Here is a 12,032-nt window from a genome sequence, read left to right on the forward strand (position 1 = left end):
GAAAAATAAGCATGGTCAGAGGAGACAAAATTATCACTTTTTGCTTATGATTTGAGCATTTACTTAGAGAACTGTGGAGTTGATAAAAAAGTCAAAACAATGAACAACTTCAGCCAAGTTGCGGAATATAAACCAAACTCACACAATTTATCAGTATTTTTATGTTCTCCCAACAAAACCAAGCAGAAAAATATGGAAAGAAAAATTCATTTTAAAATAACTGTAGACAATATAAAATATGTGGGAGTCTACTTGTAAAGACACACACACAGGAACTATATGAACACAATTGCAAAACTCTCTTCACACAAATAAGGACAGATCCAAATAATTAGAGTAGGCCAAGCCAATGTAATAAAGATGACAATATTACCTAAATTAGGGATAGCTAGGTGGTACAATGGATAGAGCATCGAGCTTGGAGTCAGGAAGATCTAAGTTCAAATCTGACCTCAGACACGTACTAGCTTTGTGACCCTGGGCAAGTTACTTAACCCCTATTTGCCTTAGTTCCTCTAAGTTCCTCTTAGTTCCCCTAAAATGGGGACACACCGGAGAAAGAAATGGCAAACCACTCCAGTATCTTTGCCAAGAAAACCTCATGGATAAGAGTCCATGGAGTCACATAGAGTTGGACATGACTAAACGGCAAACATTGATTTACTTATTCAGTGTCATACCAAAGTATTACTTTATAAGGGTAGAAAAAAATAACAAAATATATCTGGAAAAACAAAAGGTCTTTCAAGAATGTCAAGGGAATCAATGAAAAAAAAATGTGAAGAAAAGGGACCTTGTAGTACCATATCTAAAACCTCTTATTTAACTCCATCTGGGTTTCCTTTCAGGGTTGGAGAACCTGAAGCCTCCAAGGCCACACATGTGGCCCTCTAGGTCCTCAGGTGCAGTCCTTTGACTGAACCCAAACTTCACGGAACAAATTTCCTTAAGAAAAGGATTTGTTCTGTAAAACTTGGACTCAGTCAAAAGGCCACACCTGAGAACCTAGAGGGCCACATGTGGACTTGATGCCTCAGGGTCCCCACCCCTGCTAAGTCCTAACATCCTTGCTGCTGTCCTCCTCTCCTCTCTTCTCCAGCAGAATGGCCCCATTAACATATTCACTCTCTTAATAATCTTTCATCTCTCCCCCCCCCTTTTTTTGGAGGTGAGAGCCAAGTCAATTGGAGTTAAGTGACTTGCCCAAGGTCACACAGCTAGTAAGTGTCAAGTGTCTGAGGCCAGATTTGAACTCAGGTCCTTTTAACTCCAGAGGTAGTGGTCTATTCACTGTGCCACCTAGCTACCCCATCTCTCCCTTTCTTTCCTACTGCCTACAAACATGCCCATATCTCCCCAGCCTCACAAAATCCTCACTTGGGGCTATTATCTCCACTATCTATTGACCTACTTCTCTGCTAAACTTTTTGAAAAAGTTATCTGTCCTTGGTGCCTGCATTCTTCCTCCCTTTCCTTTCATTCTTCTCTAAAACCTCCTGCCATATGGCTTCCAACCTCATCACTTAAAAGAAACTGTTGTCTCCAAGGTTACCAATCTCTTTGTTGCCAAAACCCCTCTATTGCCTTGTTTCCATGCTCATCCTTCTTGACCTCTCTGCAGCCTTTGTCACTGTTGAGCATCTTCTCTTCCTGGACACTCTAGGTTTTCATAACCCTGATTTTGCTTGAGCCTCTTCTACCTACCTAAGTGCCCTTTCTTGGTTTCCTTTGATGTATCTTTCCCTATATCATACCTCGTAACTGTGGATGTCCCCCAGAGAGTTGTCCTGGGCCCTTCTCGCATCTATCTCGATGCTTTGTTACTTGATAATGTCATTAGCCAGGTCTGCAGAACATATGGCCCATGGGCCACCCACCAATGGATTTCCGGGGGCCTGTGAAAAATGTAAAAGAAAGTAAAGATGTAAGGAGTGCTTTGTCTGTGCCCCACTTAACCCACCTTCCACTAGTGCGTGTCATGTAACTTGGTGGGTGGGTTGCCACTGCACACTCTTTCCTGTTTGTTATGTGAGCCATGGTAACCAGCCATCATTGGTCTGCCTCTACTCTGAGAGGAGCGATTTCATGATAAACAAAAATCTTAAGCAATAATTATAAGTAATTGGTATTAATTACAATTTCTCTTTTCAAATACAGTTTATTTGCAAAATAGTTTAATCATAATTGTACCTTTACTTGGCAAGTGAGCTGCTAAAAACCTGTCTGCTACCTGAAGAAGTTTAGCCTATTTTAATTTTGACCTCTACCTACTGCCAAGTCATGCTAGTCTCTCATTAGCTCCCACAGGTTCAATTATCACCTCTATTCAGATAACTCCAGATCTAAATAGAGAGATTTTGTCTTGCCTGAGCTCTAAATGCCTGCTGGGTATTTGGAAATGAATTTCTGGTAGCCATAGCAAATTCATCATTTTCAGAACAGAAGGCACTATCTTCTCCCCAGTCCATTCCCTCTTACCAACTTCCCTGTTACTACCTAGGGTACCACCATCCTCCCAGTCTCTCAGGTTTACAATCTTGATGTTCTCTTTACCTCCTCCCTCTGACTCACTCCATACATCCAATCAGTTGCTAAACCTTGTAGTTTAGACCCTCACAGTAGCTCTCATCCTTCTCTTCTCTACTCATCAGGCCCTCCTCACTTCACTTCTGGACTATTGCAACAGCCTTTTAATTGGTCTCCTTGCCCTAAGTCTGCCCTCACTCCAATTCCTCTTTGACCAAGCTGTGAAAGCTTGGACATTTAAGAGATATGAACTAAGCAATAGTACAATCTGATGAATTCAGAACCAGTTTGGTGGCCAGACTCAAATCAGAGTTATTAAAAGTGTTCTTAAAGCTTTGGTCTTGCCATGTCATCTCTCCTCCCTCTTAATAGTCCAAGATAAAATATAAAGACCTCTTGTTTGGGCCTTTTAGGCTCATCCCAACCTGGTCCTTTCCTATCTTTCTAGTCATTTCACACTTTATTCATCTCTACACACCCATCAATACAGGCCTATTCCTTGTCACATGACATCTCTGCCCTCTTTCACTGGCTGTGTCTCTTCTCTGCTTCCTGGCAACTCAGCTGAGATCCCACCTGCTGCAGGAAATCCTCCAGAAGCCCCCAGATGCTTGAGCCTTCTCCTTCAAAGGGATCAACCCTGTACTCCATATCAAGTAGGTACATACCTAGAAAAATAGACACAATATTAAATGCATTAATAGAATATTCATAACATAGTAAATATAATCATGAATGTCATGTGAGTAATTAATATATATAATAACTTTATAAATATATACACTATACAAATGTAAATAACATGAGGTACCTGTTTTCTCTCCTGCTAGAATGTAAGCTGTCTGAAGACAGGACCATTCATTGCGTTTTTGTCTTTCTTTTGTATCTCCAGCACTTAGTACAGGCAGAGTTCATTTTATTGTACTTTGAGATAGTGCGTTTTTTACAAATTGGAGATTTGTGACAACCCTGCATCAAACAAGCCTGTTGGCACCATTTTTTCAAGAGCACATGCTCATATCATGTCTCTCTGTCACCTTTTGATAATTCTTGAGGTATTTCTTTTCTTTAAAAAGAAAAAAAGAAAACCAGTTTCTTTTGTAATTTTGAGATGCGGTTGATACAGGGGAACTTGTTTTGCTTGACTAAGTGTGTGTGTGTGTGTGTGTGTGTGTGTGTGTGTGTGTATGTCTCTACATGTGTAGATGTAGATGTGAGATGTGTGTGTGTCTGTGTATACACACATACATATGTATATAGGTGTATATATGTATATATTAAGAAATACATATCTATATATTTAATTAATATAATTATATATTAATTAAATATACAATATATATTAAGAAATAAAGCAAGCATTTCTATAACAAAGTAGAATTTTTTAAAAGAGGATTTCACACAGAACTGCAAGTCTATTATGTACACCTTGCTATTTCTTTTAAATATATAATAAAATTATCATGTAACTGTTTTCACTCCCTCTTCTTCCCCCCATGCTAAAGAGGACAAATATGTGTTCACACACACAACACACACACATATATATACATATATGCACACACACATATACATATATATATTATGCAATGCATACTTCTATTTATCAGTTCTTTCTCTGGATGCATATAGCATCTTCCTTCATAGGTCTTTTTATTTAACTTGAGTATTTAGCCAGAACAACTTGATGGCTCAAAGTTGTTCTTAAAACAATACTGCTGTTACTATATACAATGTTCTCTTGCTTCTGCTCATTTCACTCTTCATTATTTCATGCAAGTCTTTCCATGTTTTTCTAAAATCACCGAGCTCATCATTTCTTATAACTCAGGAGTATTCCATCATGATCATGTACTACAACTTGTTCAGCCATTCCCCAATTGACAGGCATCCCCTCAATTTTCGGTTCCTTACCACCACAAAGACATCTGCAACAAATATTTTGGAACATATAGGTTCTTTTACCTTTCTCCCTAAAACTTTTGGTAAATAGACCTAATAGTGGTATTGCTGGAACAAAGGCCATTTAGTAACTCTTTGACCATAATTCCAGATTGCCCTCCCAAATGGTTAAATTAGTTCACAGTTCTACCAACAGTAAATTAGTATCCCAATTTTTCCACACACCTCCCAATATTTGCCATTTTCCTGTTCTATCACTTTAGCCAGTCTGATAGGTGTGAGATGATATCTCAAGGCTATCTTAATTTGCAAAATTTTTCTAATCAATAATTATTTAGAGTATCTTTATATGACTACAAATTGTTTTGATTTTTTCATCAGAAAACTACCTATTAATATAATACTAATGACTACATTTATTATATTATTAATCATATCTTTGGACCATTTATCATTTGGGGAATGACTCGTATTCGTATTCTTATGACTTTTACAAGGTTTTTTGTATATTTGAGATATAAGACCTTCATCTGATACGATGTCTATAAAAATGTTTTCCCAATTTTCTGCTTTCCTTCTTTTTTATATATATTTATTTTTAACACAGTTTGTAAGAGATAAAGCAATTCAAACTTTTCATCAGGTGATACATCTTTTTAAAGCATTTACAATATGGACCATCTGCTTTCCTTCTGATCTTGGCTACATTTGTTTTATTTGTGCAAAACCTTTTTAACTTAATGTAATAAAAATTATCCATTTTACACCTAACTTTGCTTTCAATCTCTTGTTTTTCAATATATTGTTCATCTATTCATAGGTCTGACAAGTAATATATTCCATGTTCTTCAAATTTTCTTGTAATCTCTCTCTCTCTTTATATCTAGGTCATATTTCCATTTTTGATCTTCTCTGGGAAAATGATATAAAATACTGATCTATGCCCAATTTCTACCAGACTTTCTGGCTTTCCCAACAATATTTTTTTTTTTACCAAATAATGAATTCTTGTCCCCAAAATTTAAGTCTTTACACTTGTCAAACACAAAGTTACTATTGTCATTTGCTTCTGTAAAATGTATGTCTACTTTGTTCCACTGATCTACCTTTCTGTTTCTTAGCCAGTACCAGGTGGTTTGGATAATTTCTGCCTTGTAATATAGTTTAAGATGTGGTACTAATAAACTTCCTTCCTTTACATTGTTTTATTAGATCCTTTGATACTCTTGACTTTTTGTTCTTCCAAATGGATTGTCTTATTACTTTTTTCTAACTCATTAAAATATTTTTTGGTAATTTGATTGTGATGGCATTAAATATATAGATTAAAGTTGTCTTTTTTTTATTAAATTGACCCTGTTTACCCATGAACAAGTAATATTTCTCCAATTATTTAAATCTGATTTTATTTGTATAAAAAGGTTGTTTTTTAATATATTTTTGTTCATACAGTTCCTGGGTTTGTTTTGGCAGGTGAACCCCCAGATATTTTATACTGTCTAGAGTTATTTTAAATAGGGTATCTCTTATTGTCTTTTCTTGCAAGGTTTTGTTGGTGAGATATAGGAATGCTAATGATTTATGTGGGTTTACTACATATCTTGCTGCTTTGCTAAAATTATTAATTGTTTCTGATTCTAATTTTTGATCCATTCTGAATCACCCCATCACATTCAGCTCAGCCCCAACCTTTCTTTCAAGCTACCCAAGTAATAATGACAATCTTAAGAATACTAATGACATTTTCACATATAAGAAGTAAACAATTTGACCTTACAGTTACATTGTAATTGATCTTTAATGTTTACTTTATATTTTTCCTGGATCTTATGTGTCAAATTTTCCATTTAGTTCTGGTCTTTTTGTCACAAATACCTGAAAATCTTTCAGTTCGTTAAATATCCTTTTTTTCATTCAAGATCATATTCAACTTTTCTGGGTATTTTATTTTTGGTCCCAACTCCAGCTCTTTTGCTCTTCGAAACATAATATTCCAAGATCTATAGTCTTTTAGTGTGGAAGCTGTTAGGTCTTGCATAATTGTTGCTCCAAAATATTTAAAGTGTTTTTCCTTGTCATTTGCAGTATTTTCTTTTTTACCTGGAAGCTTTGAAACTTGACTATGTAAGTTTTCATCCTGGAATCTCCTTCAAGTGGTGATAGGTGAATTTTATCTATTTCTACTTTACCCTCTTGTTTTAGAATTTCAAAGCAATTTTCCTTAATAATTTCTTGTAATATTGCATTTGGAGATCCTGATGTTTTCTGACCTACTCCGCCATCCGCCCAGAATCCTCCCCCAATTCTCATGATATTTCAAGCTTTTTCATCATCATCATCATCATCATCATCATCATCATCATCATCATCATCATCATCATCATGTGAGCAGTGATCAGTGATGCTAGTATTGTAATTGTTTGGAGGTGCCACAAACCATGCTCATATAAGACAGAGAACTTGTTGTTTGTGTTCTGACTGCTCCATCAACCAGTCATTCCTCATCTCTCTCCCTCTCCTCAGGCTTCCCTAGTTCCTGACACAACAATGTTGAAATTAGGCCAGTTAATAACCCCGTAATGCCCTCTAAGCGGTCAGGTGAAAGGAAGAGTCAAATGGTGCTGCAAAAGTTCGCACTGTCGTCTTATTTTAAGAACTTAAAACCACAACCACCTCACCCTTCAGCTGCTACCACCCTGATCAGTCAGCAGCCATCAATAGTGAGGCAAGTCCCTCCACCAGCAAAAAGATTATGACTTGTTGAAGGCTCTGAATATGATTAGTATTTTTTAGCAATAAAGTATTTTTAATTAAGTATGTGCATTTTTAGACATAATCCTATCACAAGCTTAATAAACTACAAAATAATATAAATATATAACTTTTATATGCACTGGTAATCCAAAAAAATCATGTATGACTCACTTTATTGCAACATTTGCTTTATTGTAGTGGTCTGAAAATGAACTTGCAATATCTCCAAAGTACGTCTGTATAGTCATTGGCACATAGTAAGTGCCTAATAAATGCTTGTTGGTTATTGATTGTATAATCTCTATAGGGCCAAAACTTCTCACAGGTTGTAGGACTTTCCAAAATCTAAACCCAAGTAAACTCTTAACACACTTAGGTTAGGATTGTAACATCTGTGGGATAACAGAAATTCATTGCAAGATGAGAGGAGGGAGAGGGAGACAGACTATGTGCTGGGAGTTGTCAGCTCCCTTCCTCTCCCACAGAAAGTGATAATTTAGTGCTTCTCACTGTTTAACTATCCATCTATAATCCAATAGGCATTCGATAAGTCTTTATTAAATGATGACTATGCTCCAGGCAATGTGATAGGTTGTGGGCAAAGAACTGTATTTCTTGTTTTCAAGGAGATTACATCGTGATGGCAGAGATGAATACATATGTAAGTAAATATAGGACACAGGCAAAGTAGTGAAATACCAAGTAGTTAAGAAGGGAAGGCAGTGGCTCTGGTAAGGGAAAGGGGAGGGGCCAAGGAAGACATCAGGCATGATCATGGAAAATGGGAAAAGGACCTCAGAATCAGAAGAGGATAAGTGCTGTTCTAGAGAGAGAAGGGAAGAGAATACAAACTATAAACCATAGACTTTGACTCCAATTCAGAGGAAATTCTAAAATGGATCATTAAAGAGCTGGTTGTTGAATATCTTGAAAGGGAAGTTGATATTCAATTGTTGTTCAGTCACGCCTGCCTCTTGGTGACTCCATTTGGGGTTTTGTTGGTAAAGATACTGGAGGGGTTTTACCATTTCCTTCTCCAGCTCATTTTACAGATGAGGAAAATGAGGCAAAAGGGGTAAGGTGACTTTCCCAAGGTCACACAGCTAGTAAGTGTTTGAGGTCAGATTTGAGCTCAGGTCCTCCTGACTCCAGGACTGGTGCTCTATCCACTCCAATGCCAGCTAGCTGCTCCCTCTTTTTTCTTTCTATTCTTAGAAAAAAAAATTTAATTTAACAAGATTTATGTTTACTTCCTGCCCCTCACTTTCCCCATCAAAACAAAACAAAAGCTCTTGTAACAAATATGCATAATCAAGCAAAACAAGTTTCCATATTTGCCATATACATAAATGCCTGTGTAATTCTGCATCCTGCGTGAGCAGTCTTCTGGAAGTACAGTTGGTTGCTGTATTGATGAGAGTTCTTAAGAGCTATTATACAAATTGTTCTCTTCATAAAGTCTTCCCAGATTTCTCTGTCATTGTCATTTCTTACAGAACATGTATTGCATTACATTCCTATACAGTAGCTCATTACCCAATTGATAGGTACCCTCTGAGTTTCCAGTTCTTTGCCAGCAGGAACAGATCTGTGTGGATATTTTTGTGTATGTGAATCTCTTTCTTCTTTGTTTTATGTCTTTGGGATATAGAGCTAGTAGCAGTATCACTGGGTGATACTCATAAAGAGTATGTAAAGTTTAGTAATGATTATGGCACAGCTCCAAATGACTTTGCAGAATGGCTGTCACTATTCACAGCTTCATCAATGGAGTATTAACATACCTGCTTTCTCCAAACCCCACCAACATGTGTCATTTTTTTGGTCAACATTGCCAACTAAACTTTGTGAGATACAACCTCCAGGCAGCTTTAATTTTCATTTCTCTAATTATTAATGATTTGGAGTATTTTTCATATAGCTACTGATAGCTCAGATTTCATCCTGTGAAAATTGCCTGCTCATATCCTTTGACCACTTATCAGTTGGTGAATGGCTCTTGTTCTTATAGAGTCAGTTACTTAGATTTCTGGAAAATGAGATCTTTATTAGATAAACTTGCTGCAAAGAATTTTTCCCCAGTTACTTGGTTCCCTTCTAATTTAAACTTCATTTGCTTTGCTTGTACAAATGCTTTAATTGTATGTATTCCAATTAACCATGTTGTCTTCTGTAATCTTCTCTATCTCTTGTTTGGTAATGAAATCTTACCCCTCATCCTTGTTCCTCTAATCTCTTTATGTTGTGATCTTTTGCATCTGTCATGCATCCATTTGGAATTAATCTTGCTTTATGGTAACAAGTGTTACACTAAATCTAATTTCTACTAGACTGTTTTTCCAGTTTTCCCAGCTATTTTTGGTGGAACAGTGGGTCTGTGCTTCACTAGTTGGGTAGGGTCTTTGGACTGATCAAACATTAGGTGAATAGTCATTTGCTTCTACATGTAGCACCTAGAGGTGATTTGTTCTGTGAAGTTTGGATTCAGTCAAAGGGCTGCACTTGAGGACCTAGAGTGCCACAAGTGGCCTTGAGGCTGCAGGTTCCCTACCCCCTGGGATTAGCAACTTTTCAAATTGAGAGAGGGAGAATGAACAGGTACAACTCCCTGAAATCAGAGAAAGAGGCATCTCACTCTCTGAAAGTGTATTCAAAGGAACAAGGAAATAGTAACTGACTGATCAGTATGGGGCCAGTTTTCTGATAAGATATATAGGTTGCTTGAAATGTACAATTGTGAGAAAACTCCTTGCATCAGTCTTCAGATCTGACTGAGTTTCTGGTCAGCATAACTGAGGTCCTTGGTTAAGGGTCTCTAAGCAGCAGATGGAGATGGTCCAGCTTCCCAACCAGGCAGTCCCAGGTTCAAACAATGCAAGAAGGTTTTCTCACAATTCCCACAACTGATTCAAGTTTTTTCACTGGATGTAAATTGGACTAAACCTATAACTGAATAGAAATGGAACTGAGCTAACTCCAGAATTGAGTCACAAGATGGAGTCAGAGTGGTACAATTCCCAGCACCACTTGCTGCTCCAATCCCTTGGTTTCCCTCAGGTCTAAGAGATTCTCAACTGCCCTAGTGATGACAAAGTTCTTAGGATTACATGTATCATCTTCCCATATAGGAATATCAAGTTTAACCTTGTTTAAGTCCCTTATGATTTCTCACTCATGTTTACCTTCTCATGCTTTTCTTAAATCTTATGTTTGAATGTCAGATTTTTTATTCAGCTCTGGTCTTTTCATCAGGAATGCTTGAAATGCCTTGGTTTCATTAAATATCCATTTTCCCTCTCTGGTCTGTGCTCTGCTCCTTACACAGGTAGGACCCCTGCTCCCCAGCCTCATCACCCATTTCACTCTGCCCTGGTATTGTGAACCAGAACTGGGGAACAGGTGACAGAGCTGACAAATGGCACCCCTAACCTGCTAGTCCAAGGGGCTCCTGGGATCTCTTGCTGACCAGATGTTCAGGTCCCTTACCATCCTGGGCCCTGGTCATTGCTGCCACTGGCATATCTCAGTGCTGCACTGTTGGCCAGCCCTTACCCCAGTATCCAAGGACTTCTCTATCTTCCTAAAATAGGGGAAGCTAGGTGGCACAGTATATAGAGTGCTGGGCCTGGAGTTAGAAAGACTCATTTTTGTGAGTTCAAATGTGGCCTCAGACATTTACTTTGCTGTGTGACCCTGGGCAACTCACCAAGCCACTTCACTCTGTTTGCCTCAGTTTCTTCATCTGTCAAATAAACTGGAGAAGGAAATGGCAAACCACTCCAGCATCTTTGCCAAGAAAACCCCAAATAGAGTCACAAACAGTCTGACACAACTGAAAAAACACTCAGCAACATCTTCCTAAGCTGCTCTGTGCTAGAAAAATGACTTGCTGATTCTTTCTTGGTTTTGCCCTCACTTTGGTGTATTTGCTGCTCAGTTTGGTTTAGTGTATTTTTTAGGTCATTGTGGAAGAGGTTTTGGTGGAACTGAGGCAAAGTTATTGAGCTCTCTCTCTGCCATCTTGGCTCTGCCTTAGCATTTGGAACATAAAGATATGCTTTAACCTCGGTTATCACTGAGAGGGGACTCTAATCAGGGACTAGAAAAGTAGTCCCTGATCAATGGAAATAATTCTGATGGGGTTGCAGGCAAAGAAGAGTGTGCAAGAGGGGACACACATGTGGGAATCCATGTGAGGGGAAATCATGGTGGAGAGCATTTGGGTGAAGAAAAGGGAAGGAGCAGCTACAGCTGGGGACAAATGGAGGAAATGGATTATGCTTTACTAATGTAAATGACAAGGCTAGCACTGGGGCAGGACACAGGAGTGACAGGGAGCTTGGATGATCTGGACCTGCCATTCCAGTGAGAGTTTAGATCTCTCAGGAGACAGAGGAAATCAGGAGGTGAACAGTTACTCCAGACCTGATTCTTATCAACTATGAAGAACCAGTTGATACTGGGGAATGACTGGAGACTTAGGGATGGCAGAGGGAAAATACAATATCATCTTAGAGCTCCAACATATCCTAGACCAGGGGTGGGGAACCTGAGGCCTGAAGGCCACATGTGGCCTTCTAGGTCCTCGGGTGTGGCCTTTTGACTGAGTCCAAGTTTTACAGAACAGATCCTTTTGTTTAGGGGATTTATACTGTGAAGTTTGGATTCAGTCAGGGGGCTTCACCTGAGGACCCAGAAAGCCACATGTGACCTGAAGGCCACAGGTTCCCTACCCTTGTCCTAGACCCTGGGAAAGCAGATTTCAAATGGATATTCTCATTGGCCCAGTGAACTAAATGCTGGTGGCAGGAGATTCTGATGAGTAAGCTAAGGGGGAGAAGTCTAACAAG

This window comes from Notamacropus eugenii, chromosome X, assembly GCF_028372415.1.
Source record: "Notamacropus eugenii isolate mMacEug1 chromosome X, mMacEug1.pri_v2, whole genome shotgun sequence".
Classification (NCBI taxonomy): domain Eukaryota; kingdom Metazoa; phylum Chordata; class Mammalia; order Diprotodontia; family Macropodidae; genus Notamacropus; species Notamacropus eugenii.